This window comes from Mirounga angustirostris, unplaced genomic scaffold (genome assembly GCF_029215605.1).
Source record: "Mirounga angustirostris isolate CCGP_5_RB_7025 unplaced genomic scaffold, mMirAng1.0.hap1 SCAF_1, whole genome shotgun sequence".
NCBI lineage: Eukaryota > Metazoa > Chordata > Mammalia > Carnivora > Phocidae > Mirounga > Mirounga angustirostris.
The window spans coordinates 17,558,110-17,570,296 of NW_026991709.1; the positions used below are offsets into that span (position 1 = coordinate 17,558,110).

The 12,187-nt window shown below is 35.1% G+C and overlaps 1 long non-coding RNA gene across 1 annotated transcript in view; it reads right to left on the reverse strand.

Moving 5' to 3' along the window:
- Positions 1-11,015, reverse strand: part of LOC123863249 (uncharacterized) — a 98,076-nt gene extending 87,061 nt beyond the window's left edge. The window contains exons 1-2 of the long non-coding RNA XR_006795488.3: positions 10,883-11,015; positions 7,922-7,981 (exon numbers count right to left, since the gene is read on the reverse strand). This is a non-coding gene — a long non-coding RNA (uncharacterized LOC123863249). The remainder of the gene's footprint in view (positions 1-7,921; positions 7,982-10,882) is intronic.
- Positions 11,016-12,187: the final 1,172 nt, after the last annotated feature.

Below are 12,187 nucleotides of genomic sequence, written 5' to 3' on the forward strand. Positions count from 1 at the left end.
GACTGGACAGATTGAGAGTGAAAATGCTGAGACTAGTTGACGGTGTATGCTATTATCATCCAAGTAAGATTGCTTGGGTTAGATCTGAACCTAATTGCTTGGGTTAGATCTGAAATATATTTTGAACATAGAATTTAGAGGACATAATCACTAAACACTTGATCTTAGCCAAAAGGCTGAGAAGCGATGAGGACATAATCACTAAAAACCATGCAAAAAAATGAGCAATTTTGAAATTGGCAAGGATGTGGATCAATGGGAATTCACATACATTCCTGGTGAGAATGCAAATTGGCACCATCACTAAGGAAAATCATTTGATATTATCTTTCAAATTTGTATAAGTTCATGCTGTTTGAGTCATGATATTTTTTTTTCTTCTCTATCGTGCCCTGAAGAAACTCCTGGAAAGATATATACATTCTCAGCTGTATTGTTATAATAAAAAAATTACCTAAAAAAATAAGTGATACAAATTACTATCAACAGAATAATACATAACTATTTTGTTATATATTCATTCATTAAAAAAAAATGATACAGAAGTGAAAAACAAATGAGGCCAAGCAACATGCATTAATATGGATCAGTTGTATTAGGTATAATAATATTGAGGTAAAAGAAAAAATGATGGAAGAATCATAGAGCCAAGAGCCATTAATATAAAGAAGCAGTTCTCAAAGTGTGATCCAAGAATATAAAAATAATATATTTTTATGATGATACCAAGATGGAAAGTCAGAGAGATTCAAAGTATGAAAGGAATTAGACCCCTGGTGCTGACTATCCAGGTGCGAGAAAGAATACTGGCAGCCTCTAGAAGGCTGGTCCCCAGCTGACAGCCAGCAAAGAAGGGGGGACCTCAGTCCTACAACCACAAGGAACTGAATTTGACCATCAACCTGAACCAGCCCAGAAGCAGATTCTTCCGCAGAGCCTATAGGAAGGAACACAGCCCTGCCAGCAAGTTGGGTTTGGCCTTGTAAGACCCTGAGCAGAGGACCCAGTTGAGCCTACCCATTTTTATGGACTACAAAAGCTATGAGGCAATTTATTGTTTTTTGGGTTTTTTTTAAGCTGCTGTGTTTGTGGTAACTTCCTTAAACTGCAATAGAAAAGTTAACAGACTTACCTATATTTAATTATTAATGTAATTCAGTCCTTTAGAGGTTGTTGATAGACTTCCTGAGTGTTAACTATAGTTCTAAAGATGGTCAACAATTTACACGGAGACAAATTAAAGCATGAGATTTGATGAACATCACAATCCTTTACTTAAAATAGGTGATTTGGGAGAATATTTGCTCAGAGGAATAGTAGCGCACAAACAAGGCAATATTCCCAAGTCTTTCCTGATAGCCAATTTTCTCTGTATCCAGGATGGAGATCCAGATGTTAACTTGAGGGCTACTACAACAGTGAGGAAGCCTAGCCATAACCAACATGCTTATCCAAGGATTCTCCAAGGATGTTGTAAAATAAAACAATTACACAAATTTTCTTTTGCTGAAACTTTTTTTTAAAATTTTTATTGTTATGTTAATCACCCTACATTACATCATTAGTTTTTAATGTAGTGTTCCATGATTCATTGTTTGCATGTAACACCCAGTGCTCCATGCTGTACGTGCCCTCTTTAATACCCATCACCAGGCTAACCCATCCTCCCACCCCCCTCCCCTCTAGAACCCTCAGTTTGTTTTTCACAGTCCATCATCTCTCATGGTTTGTCTCCCCCTCCGATTTCCCCCCCTTTATTCTTCCCCTCCTGTTATCTTCTTCTTCTTTTTTTTTTTTTAACATATATTGTATTATTTGTTTCAGAGGTACAGATCTGTGATTCAACAGTCTTGCACAATTCACAGCACTCACCATAGCACATACCCTCCCCAATGTCTATCACCCAGCCACCCCATCCTTCCCACCCCCCATCACTCCAGCAACCCTCAGTTTGTTTCCTGAGATTAAGAATTCCTCATAACAGTGAGGTCATATGATACATGTCTTTCTCTGATCGACTTATTTCACTCAGCATAACACCCTCCAGTTCCATTCCATCCATGTCATTGCAAATGGCAAGATCTCATTCCTTTTGATGGCTGCATAATATTCCATTGTATATATATATCACATCTTCTTTACCCATTCATCTGTCGATGGACATCTTGGCTCCTTCCACAGTTTGGCTGTTGTGGACATTGCTGCTATAAACATCAGGGTGCACGTACCCCTTCGGATCCCTACATTTGTATCTTTGGGGTAAGTACCCAGTAGTGCCATTGCTGGATCGTATGGTAGCTCTATTTTCAACTTTTTGAGGAACCTCCATACTGTTTTCCAGAGTGGCTGCACCAGCTTGCGTTCCCACCAACAGTGTAGGAGGGTTTCCCGTTCTCCGCATCCCTGCCAACATCTGTCATTTCCTGACTTGTTAATTTTAGCCATTCTGACTGGTGGGAGGTGATATCTCATTGAGGTTTTGATTTGGATTTCCCTGATGCCGAGCAATGTTGAGCACTTTTTCATGTGTCTGTTGTTCATTTGGATGTCTTCTTTGGAAAAATGTCTCTTCATGTCTTCTGCCCATTTCTTGATTGGATCATTTGTTCTTTGTGTGTTGAGTTTAAGAAGTTCTTTTTTTTTATATTTTTAAACATTTTTTTTAAAGATTTTATTTATTTATTTGACAGAGAAAGACACAGCGAGAGAGGGAACACAAATGGGGAGTGGGAGAGGGAGAAGCAGACTCCCCGCCAAGCAGGGAGCCCGATGCGGGACTCGATTCTGGGACTCCAGGATCATGACCTGAGCCGAAGGCAGTCGCTTAACCAACTGAGCCACCCAGGTGCCCAGAGTTTAAGAAGTTCTTTATAGATTTTGGATACTAGCCCTTTATCTGATATGTTATTTGCAAAAATCTTCTCCCATTCTGTCGATTGTCTTTTGGTTTTGTTGACTGTTTCTTTTGCTGTGCAAAAGCTTTTTATCTTGATGAAGTCCCAATGGTTCATTTTTGCCCTTGCTTCCCTTGCCTTTGGCAATGTTTCTAGGAAGGAGTTGCTGCAGCTGAGATCCAAGAGGTTGTTGCCTGTTCTCCTTTAGGATTTTGATGGACTCCTGTCTCACATTTAGGTCTTTCAACCATTTTGTGTCTATTTTTGTGTGTGGTGTACTCTTATAGTCTTTTAAAATACATATATAAAATAAATTCCTCCACTTTGAAATGACATTTTTTTTACTTTGAAGGGCGAATACAGGAATGTTACATCAAACGTATCCGGTCACATTTTACTCATGAAGAGCTTCAAAAAGAAGTCAGGAAAGCAGGATTTTGTGGGGTTTTTTGGGGGTAGGGGGGTGGTTCTGGCTTCAACAGTGCCACTTATCACCCGGGTTTCAGTTACTCTGCTACCACTCTGAGTAGTAATATTTATAATCATTCAAATGCAAAAACTGTGAAATTAATGAAGTGTAGAGCATTACATATTGGGGGGTTGTTCTGAAGAAAGGTGGAGATATTAATTTATTTTAGATTGGTTAAGAAAACATGTTAAATTTTCAGTAACTATTTAAAAAACCATGTTTTACTTGTAACAAAGAAAGAAAAGAGGAACATTAAAACAAACTTAAAGAAAGAAATAGAAATCACAAAATATGCAGGTAGAAATAAATACAGTTATATCATTGATTGAAATAAATTAAGTTGAATAAGCTCACCTTGTAGTGATATAACATATCAGTTATGTGATAAAGGAAACCAAATCTGTAGAAAAGGGTATGCTATTCAGTCAATGGTGCTGGGACACTTATTCATGTAATAAACTAAATTGGATTCATACCTACAGGATACACACAAAAAAATCCATTTCAAGGCTCATTAAAAGTAAAAATACATGTCAAAACTTTAAAACTTTTTTATAAGAAAAACTATTAGAATTAATAACTGATATTAGTAAGGTAACAGAATACACTTGTATTCCCATATATCTACAAAATCTATTAAGAATAAAACCTTTAAAACTTATAAAATAATGTGTAAGAGAACAGCTCTGTTGTCTCAGGGAAGGGAAATGTTAATCAAACAAGGTTTAAGTAGCTAAAAACAAGAAAAAGAAAGATAAAAAAATTAGACATTAAAAAAATTTCAACTCTTAAAAAAAGGCAATATGTAAGTGAACATAAAAGTCAAACACTGGGGAAAATATAATTAAAGCATAATATGCAAATAATTTTTATCCTAAATTTGTAAAGAACTCCCATTAATCAATAAGATAAAAAAACATGCCATCAAAAAAAAGAGGTGAAGATTATGTACAGGCAATTCCTTAAGAAAGAAAGAAATTAAAAAGGGGTGTGTGTGTGTGTTTATTTGAAAATATGTTAAGCTTCATCAGTAATCAGAAATATGTAAATAAAAAGCACCATAAGAAAAAAATCACTTTACTCCCCCCCTGCATAAAATTGGCCAAATTAAAATAAAATCCCACCTCTTGCTCTCTCTCTCTGTCTCTCTCTCTCTGTCTCTCTCTCTCTCTCACACACACACACACACACACACACACACACACACAGAGAAAGTGTTGCTGACAACAAAGAACAACAATATCTTATGCACACCAGATAAGGGCAACACAGTGTACCAAACAAAATTGGAAATATGCAAACTCTAAGGACTTCTACTCCTTCTGTATATGTTCAAATAAAAATATAGGGACATTAATGCTGTCACAACATTGTTGTAAGACCAAAATATCCACTGAAAGATAAATGAATAAATAAATTGTAGAGGAATATGTTGAGTCCATCAATTGTTTCAATCATGTTTTCTTTCTTAAATTGGGTATTGAATGCATGGGTATTCATTATATGTTCTTTATCACCTTGAGAATATGCAAGTATTTATAATTATTTTATAAAGGAAAGCAGTGTGCTAGTGTAAGATAAGAGGAACAGAAGTTTTGAATTTGAATCCCTGTCTTCTATTTGTAGTTTTTATGAGCATGAGAAAAATCACCTAACTTCTGTACACTTGTCTTTTCCCACTGATGGTTTTATAATAGCCACACTTGTTCTACCTAGTCACAGAAGCTTCAAGAAGATCAATGAAATAATGTATGTAAAGGTGCTCTGTAAGTTTAAAAATCAAGCAACTATTAGTTTTCTTATAATTTTAGTATTATTATTATATTTACAATAAGAATAATTATTATTATAACCTGAGCAAGTAATTTTTACTGTCCGGTATCTCTGAAAATGAGAATTTGAGCCAAATGGGTTTTAGGGAGCCTCCACAACTAACATTCTAAAATTGATTTGTGACTGGAATTAACTATTGAGAAATAGAAGAATGATGTTTATTGGTTCAGGGAATGTGATAATAAGTGATGGTCATAATACTTGTGGGTTATGATGAAAATTTAAACAAGCAAAAGTAAGACATTTAATACTATGCAGAACTAAAAATGTTTATTTCAGTAGGTATTGTTATGAGTTTAAATCACTTCATGCTGAAAAATGAACCAATAAGCTTGGAATAAATTGACCAAGAACTTCTCAGTGAATATGAGAGAACATAGCTAAAGATAATACTACATAACATATAAGATCAATAAGTTTTAACTGTTTATTTAGTGATGTCAGAACTTCTATAATAGTAAGACATTGGGTGAGATAATAGTCTGTATACAACTGAAAAATTAACTAGATTTCCATCACTATTAAAAATGGAAAATACCAGTACAGAGCACAAACTTTTTGACTACTCACAAGAAACAATGTTGCCGTCAATGAGTTTTGGAGCCTACATATGAAATCCAATGGAAATGTGATTTCCCTGAGCAGTCCATTAAAGTTCAGCTCTAATAAAGCCCTGCTTTGCAAAATGTGTTCAAAGCTGACCAACTCTGGTTCTATTCACTAATATATGATAATTACAAAATATAAGCACAACAAAGAATCATAGACAAAGTGCTTAACAATTAAGGGCTCTGGAGTAAGACTGGGTTTAACTCTTCCACTACTTCCTGGCTGTATGACTTCAATTTATTCATCTGTAAAATGTCAATAATAATAGCAAAAATCCTTATATAGATTTTTGCAGAATTGGATGAGTGAATGCATGTAAGATGCTTACAGCAATTCTTGGCACATGCTTCAACCTCTCATTAATAGTTAGCTGCTACAATAATGTGTTGGTGGAAAAATGTATTTATCTGATAATTTTTCAATAATAACCCTAAAAAGTCAAAATCCCCTATTATCTGTTTATATATCTTAAATTTGCCTCCCTAGGCCTCTGAATCACAAAGGTTATTGGCTATAAAATTTGGCAGGTGTATACAGTATCTGTGTCTGTGGCCTAGAATTATAGTAACTTTGTCCTAGAATATTTTACTGTGATTCATAAGTGACCGATTCCTTCTTTTTACTTTGTTCCTATATCCAATAATGTTTTCCAAAACTTTTTCTATTATCTGGTTGGGATTTCTTTAGATGCACAAGATTTTATTTATCTCTCTTGAATAACCAACTTTATTTCTCCTAATTTAAAGTTCTTTTGCTAATTTTACAGTGTTTATGCCATTACTTTTAAAGTATCATTTATTAGTAATGTTTATGTTTACAAATAAATTGTGTTTTCCCTATTAAAGATGTTAATGAAAATAAAACACTCTGATGTACTGCAGGGAGATGCCAAATCTAATGTTATTCAACCACACCCAAGCAAATTCCCTGAATTTTTGTTTATCATCCTCATATGATTTCAGAATCAGAGGCTTTAAAAGTCAGATGGATCATAGTCATCTAATGCAATCTCCTCATTTTTACATAAGAATTTCAAAACCTGCTTTAGTTAGATAAATTAATCAAGCAAACTGGGATTATACACCAAATCTATTGACTGAATTCTGAGTTCTTTCTGATGAAACACACCAGTAATTTAATATATCAGTAAAGTGCCATGAAATATGACAAACAGTTCACTAACTAAGGAACTTTATTTAATAAAGAACATATGACACATTACTCTATAGGTTTAATATTTCTAATGTTTGGTAAGGTATTAGGTTATAAATCAAGTTGAATTTTGGACTGACAGAGAGACAAGATAAAGCAGCTTTAACTGTTCATTAAATGCAAAGTCGAGAGGTGTTTTAGAAGCATATTTTCTAGAGGAAGAAAAAAAGAAAGGAAAATTTCGAAGGGAAAAATATGTTCTAAAATCCTAATGAAGAAGTATCATACTCCTGGCATAAGTTTTCCTTTAGATGATAAAGTCATCAATATCAGATTCCAAGATTTTAATCTCCCTTTCAATGTTAATAATTCACTAATACAGGATTTTAAATATCTTATTCATTTCTCAGAAAATTCTTCCAATACCAGATTGCAAGTCTATGAGTAGTGACAAGTAATATAATGAATGGACATTCCTAGCAATTTTTCCTTTCAACACTCTTCATATTCCTCAAATTGCAGATAATTTTATTTAAAAAATCCAACATTTCCTTGAGTATTTCTTTGCCCTATCTGTTCAAGAATTTTTGACTATGTATCATATGTGTTTTATAGTTAATATTTTAAAAATGATACTCAAAAGTTTACTTTCAAGTAACTTTAGACTAACTTAGACCAAAAAATTTTTATATAGAACCAAACTAAAAGCCATACATAAATCACAGACAAAATAACAGATAGTTATCACTATTAGAAACCTTGTGACTTGCTCTAAAATAGGGGGAAAAAAGTAACTACTTTAGTAGCTTTTCAACTTTGGTGCACCCATCCTAGTCACACTCTGGGCAGTCAATTTTCTTTGGCCTAGACTAAAGATTATTACTTCATTCATGTTGTGATTGGTGGTGGTGGTGATGTTTGTGATGGTAGGAAAGAGGATAAAATTATATTTTTTTCTACTCACCATTAGAAGTGACAGAAATGTTCTCTTAAAACTCTGAAAGTGACAATCTGGCATCAACACCTATGGATGAAGGGTTTTTATTTTATTTTATTATGTTATGTTAGTCACCATACAGTACATCATTTGTTTTGGGTTTTTTTAGGGTTTTTTTTATATTTATTATTTTTATTCTTATGTTAATCCCCATACATTACATCATTAGTTTTAGATGAAGTGTTCCATGATTCATTGTTTGCATATAACACCCAGTGCTCCATGCAATACAGGCCCTCCTTAATACTCATCACTGGGGATAACCCATCCCTCCAACCCCCTTCGCTCTAAAACCTTCAGTTTGTTTCTCAGAGCCCATAGTCTCTCCTGGTTCCTCTCCCCCTTCATTTTTGCCTTCCTTCTCCTAATGTCCTCCATGCTATTCCTTATGTTCCACAAATAAGTGAAACCATATGATAATTGACTTTCTCTGCTTGACTTACTTCACTTAGCATAATCTCCTCCAAACAAAGCTGGGGGCATCATGTTGCCCGATTTCAAGCTGTGTTACAAAGCCGTGATCACCAAGACAGCATGGTACTGGCACAAAAACAGACATACAGACCAATGGAACAGAATAGAGAGCCCAGATATGAACCCTCAACTCTATGGTCAAATAATTTTCAACAAAAATATGCAATGGAAAAAGACAGTCTCTTCAATAAATAGTGCTGGGAAAATTGGACAGCTATATACAGAAGAATGAAACTCGACCATTCTCTAACACCATACACAAAGATAAACTCAAAGTGGATGAAAGACCTCACTGTGAGACAGGAATTCATCAAAATCCTGGAGGAGAACACAGGCAGTAACCTCTTTGACATTGGCCACAGCAACTTCTTTCAAGACACGTCCCCAAAAGCAAGGGAAACAAAAGCGAAAATGAACTTTTGGAAGTTCATCAAGATAAAAAGCTTTTGCACAGCAAAGGAAATAGTCAACAAAACTAAGAGGCAAACCACGGAATGGGAGAAGATTTTTGCAAATGACACTACAGACAAAGGGCTGATATCCAAGATCTATAAGGAACTTCTCAAACTCAACACCCAAAAAACAAATAATCAAGTCAAAAAATGGGCAGAAGATGTGAACAGACACTTCTCCAAAGAAGACATACAAATGGCCAACAGACACATGAAAAAATGTGCATCATCATTAGCCATCAGGGAAATTCAAATTAAAACCACACTGAGATACCACCTTACACCAGTTAGAATGGCAAAAATGGATGAGGCAAGAAACAACAAATGTTGGAGAGGTTGTGGAGAAAGGGGAACCCTTTTACACTGTTGGTGGGAATACAAGTTGGTACAGCCACTTTAGAAAACAGTGTAGAGGTTCCTCAAAAAATTAAAAATAGAGTTACCCCATGACGCAGCAATTGCACTACTGGGTAGTTACCCCAAAGACACAGATGTAGTGAAAAGAAGGGCCATATGCACCCCAATGTTCATAGCAGCAATGTCTGCAATTAGCCAAACTGTGGAAAGAGCCGAGATGCCCTTCAACAGATGAATGGATAAAGAAGATGTGGTCCATATATACAATGGAATATTACTCAGCCATCAGAAAAGATGAATACCCAACTTTCGCATCAACATGGATGAGGGTTTGGGATCTTTACTCTACCATGGTGGTCTTCCTTGGTGATAGGGTTGGCCCATTCTCATATTTTAGGTCTTAGGTAAATGGCTTCTTTAGAGAAGGCTGATATAGAGAAAAACAAATTAAAATGGCAAATCTCCTCTCCCCATTGACTATCATATCCCCTCCAATTTATTTCATTATAGCCCTCATAACAATCTAAAATTGTCTTGTTTATGTAATGATATACTTATCCATTGTCAGTTTTATCATATTAAAAGAATAAGGTCAGGCACTTTTCTGTCCTATTTACCATTATATTCAATCAACTATCTGTTTATAATTTAGCATTTCACTTATATTCCTGTAGGAAAATAAAACTCTGGCCATGGTGATATACTTTGACTATATTACAAATATTCCCATAAGATCCCAAAGGCCCCTGTTTGGGATCTGTGACATTGGAACATAGTTTTTGTATTTCCATAGGCAGTCCCTATCCCTATCCCTACTTATTCTCATCTTGTTCTCACCATGAGACTAAATTTTCTAAACAAGAAATTTATAGGAGATCTCCAGAGGGGGCTTAGCTTTATCCATAATTCGGGTCCTACTTATGGGCCACTCTGGCTAACTTACCTATTTTTTTCCCCGATTTCCCTGGTTACTGTGGGTTCCATAACTCTTACCTTGTCTTCTTGGCTTGACTACCTATTGTTTACTTTCACTTTTTTCATTATTATAATCCTCTGACTTTCCTGGTTGGAATAACACCAAAGTGATTCCCACTACACTTTTTTATGCCTTCCAATGATGAGAATGACAATCAAGTCATTTTTTAAAAAAATTTTACTCCTTTTTAATTTAAGTACAGAGTTCAAAATTTGGCAGATATGCAACCAAGAAGAACCCTTCACTTAGAAATAAAATAAATGAACTTGACAGGTACACTATAAACTAATACAAAGGATATATCTGCTCAAGTTATTGTAAGTCAATATTATAGTCATAACATGAATTCTACCTTTTGTCAGTGGAAATCCAATCACCCAAGAGGCAAAAATTAACAAATTTGTTTAAACTTGTGATAAGGAACATGGCTATACTGGAACTAAAGGAAAACAAGATCATACTAGATCCTAGCCACCTCCTGCATTATAGACCTGTAGAACAGATCAATAGGAATACCTTCTTTTATAGACAAGCCTTAGGAGCTTGATTAGGAAAAATCAAATATCATTTACTTTGTTGAGTAAGAAATTTTGGAAAAACGTACCAAAGAAGTATTTTTCAAGCTCTTACAAAGCTTCCATAAGTGCCAATCTCTTACATTATACTTACAAACTGAACTTAACCTGTAGTTCCAAATCTAGAGATCCAGTTCTCCTATGGGATTAGCTCGTGCGGCTCACGGACATTAAGTGTTATATTTTCTTATGACAGTCTGTGTGGTGTACAGGGAAGAGCCATGTTTGTGATTGGAATTAGACATTCCTGGTTTCCTAATTCATGTCTGTCACTTTCTAACCATGTAGCCTTGGGTATATTTCATAACCTTTCTATTTCTTCACTTACTTAGCTATGAAATGGTGACAAGAATGCCTACTTTTCAGAGTTGGTATGAAATTGAGACAGGAATGAAAGATTGGAGATACAGAGCAGAACTCAATAAAAGGTAATGTTTTTATGACTATACCCCTTGTCGTTGAAAAACACAAGAGTGTTAAGATATTGTGGCAGCTGTTAATGAGGTAAAATTACATTATTGACAATACCAAATGCATTTTAGAGTCTTCTATTTTAGGGCAGTAATTGATAAGTCCTAGCATGATAGAGGGACATGTCAATATTATAACTTGCTTTTGGCAATTCTGCCATGAATTGAGGCATTCCCATCTTTCATCTCTTGGGAGAGAGGAGCCTTGCTAAGTAAGCCGAATCAAAACTTTCTTTTTTTGTTTTACTTTGATCGTAGCCACTTTCTCATTCTTGGTGTTTCTAGAACTCTGAGGGAATTAGATACAAGTAGGACAGGACAAGTGAAGAATACCTGGTATTTATTTTAATGTCCTTTTGCCATGTTGCATTGTGATGTGGTTTCCGTCCTCTTACGTCCTTCTCTCACAAAGGGAAAGCACTACTACTAATAAGAGAAAAATACTAATAGGCCAGCCGCACATATTTTTTGTGTGCATGGCTTGAAATGATAATGTGACACAGTCTATCAATTGCAGATAAATATGTTTCTATGGTGTTTCATTTGCCAGAGCCACTGGGCAGGATTGCGCATGTGTCACCTACTATAACTTTCATCACACTTTACAGGGATTAATGGCACAAGAGCTTTTCTTCTCTTCTAGAAAGTGGCTTCCACAAACCTCTCACACTCATAAAATACCTTAATGGATACATTAATAAATACAGAAGAAAGTCTTGAATTGATGAGTGAATGAACAGACACATAGCCATGGAATGTTGGAGAGAATCAGCCAAATCTTCAAGTTTTGAGGGCTTTCTAGGGAAGAAGAGCATCATAAACTCTGAGAACAGGGAAACAGAATCTCCAGCTGAAATACCATTAAAACAGGAAAATAACATATATTGGACACAGGTCTTGAAAGATAAATATGCTATGAAAGAGGGACA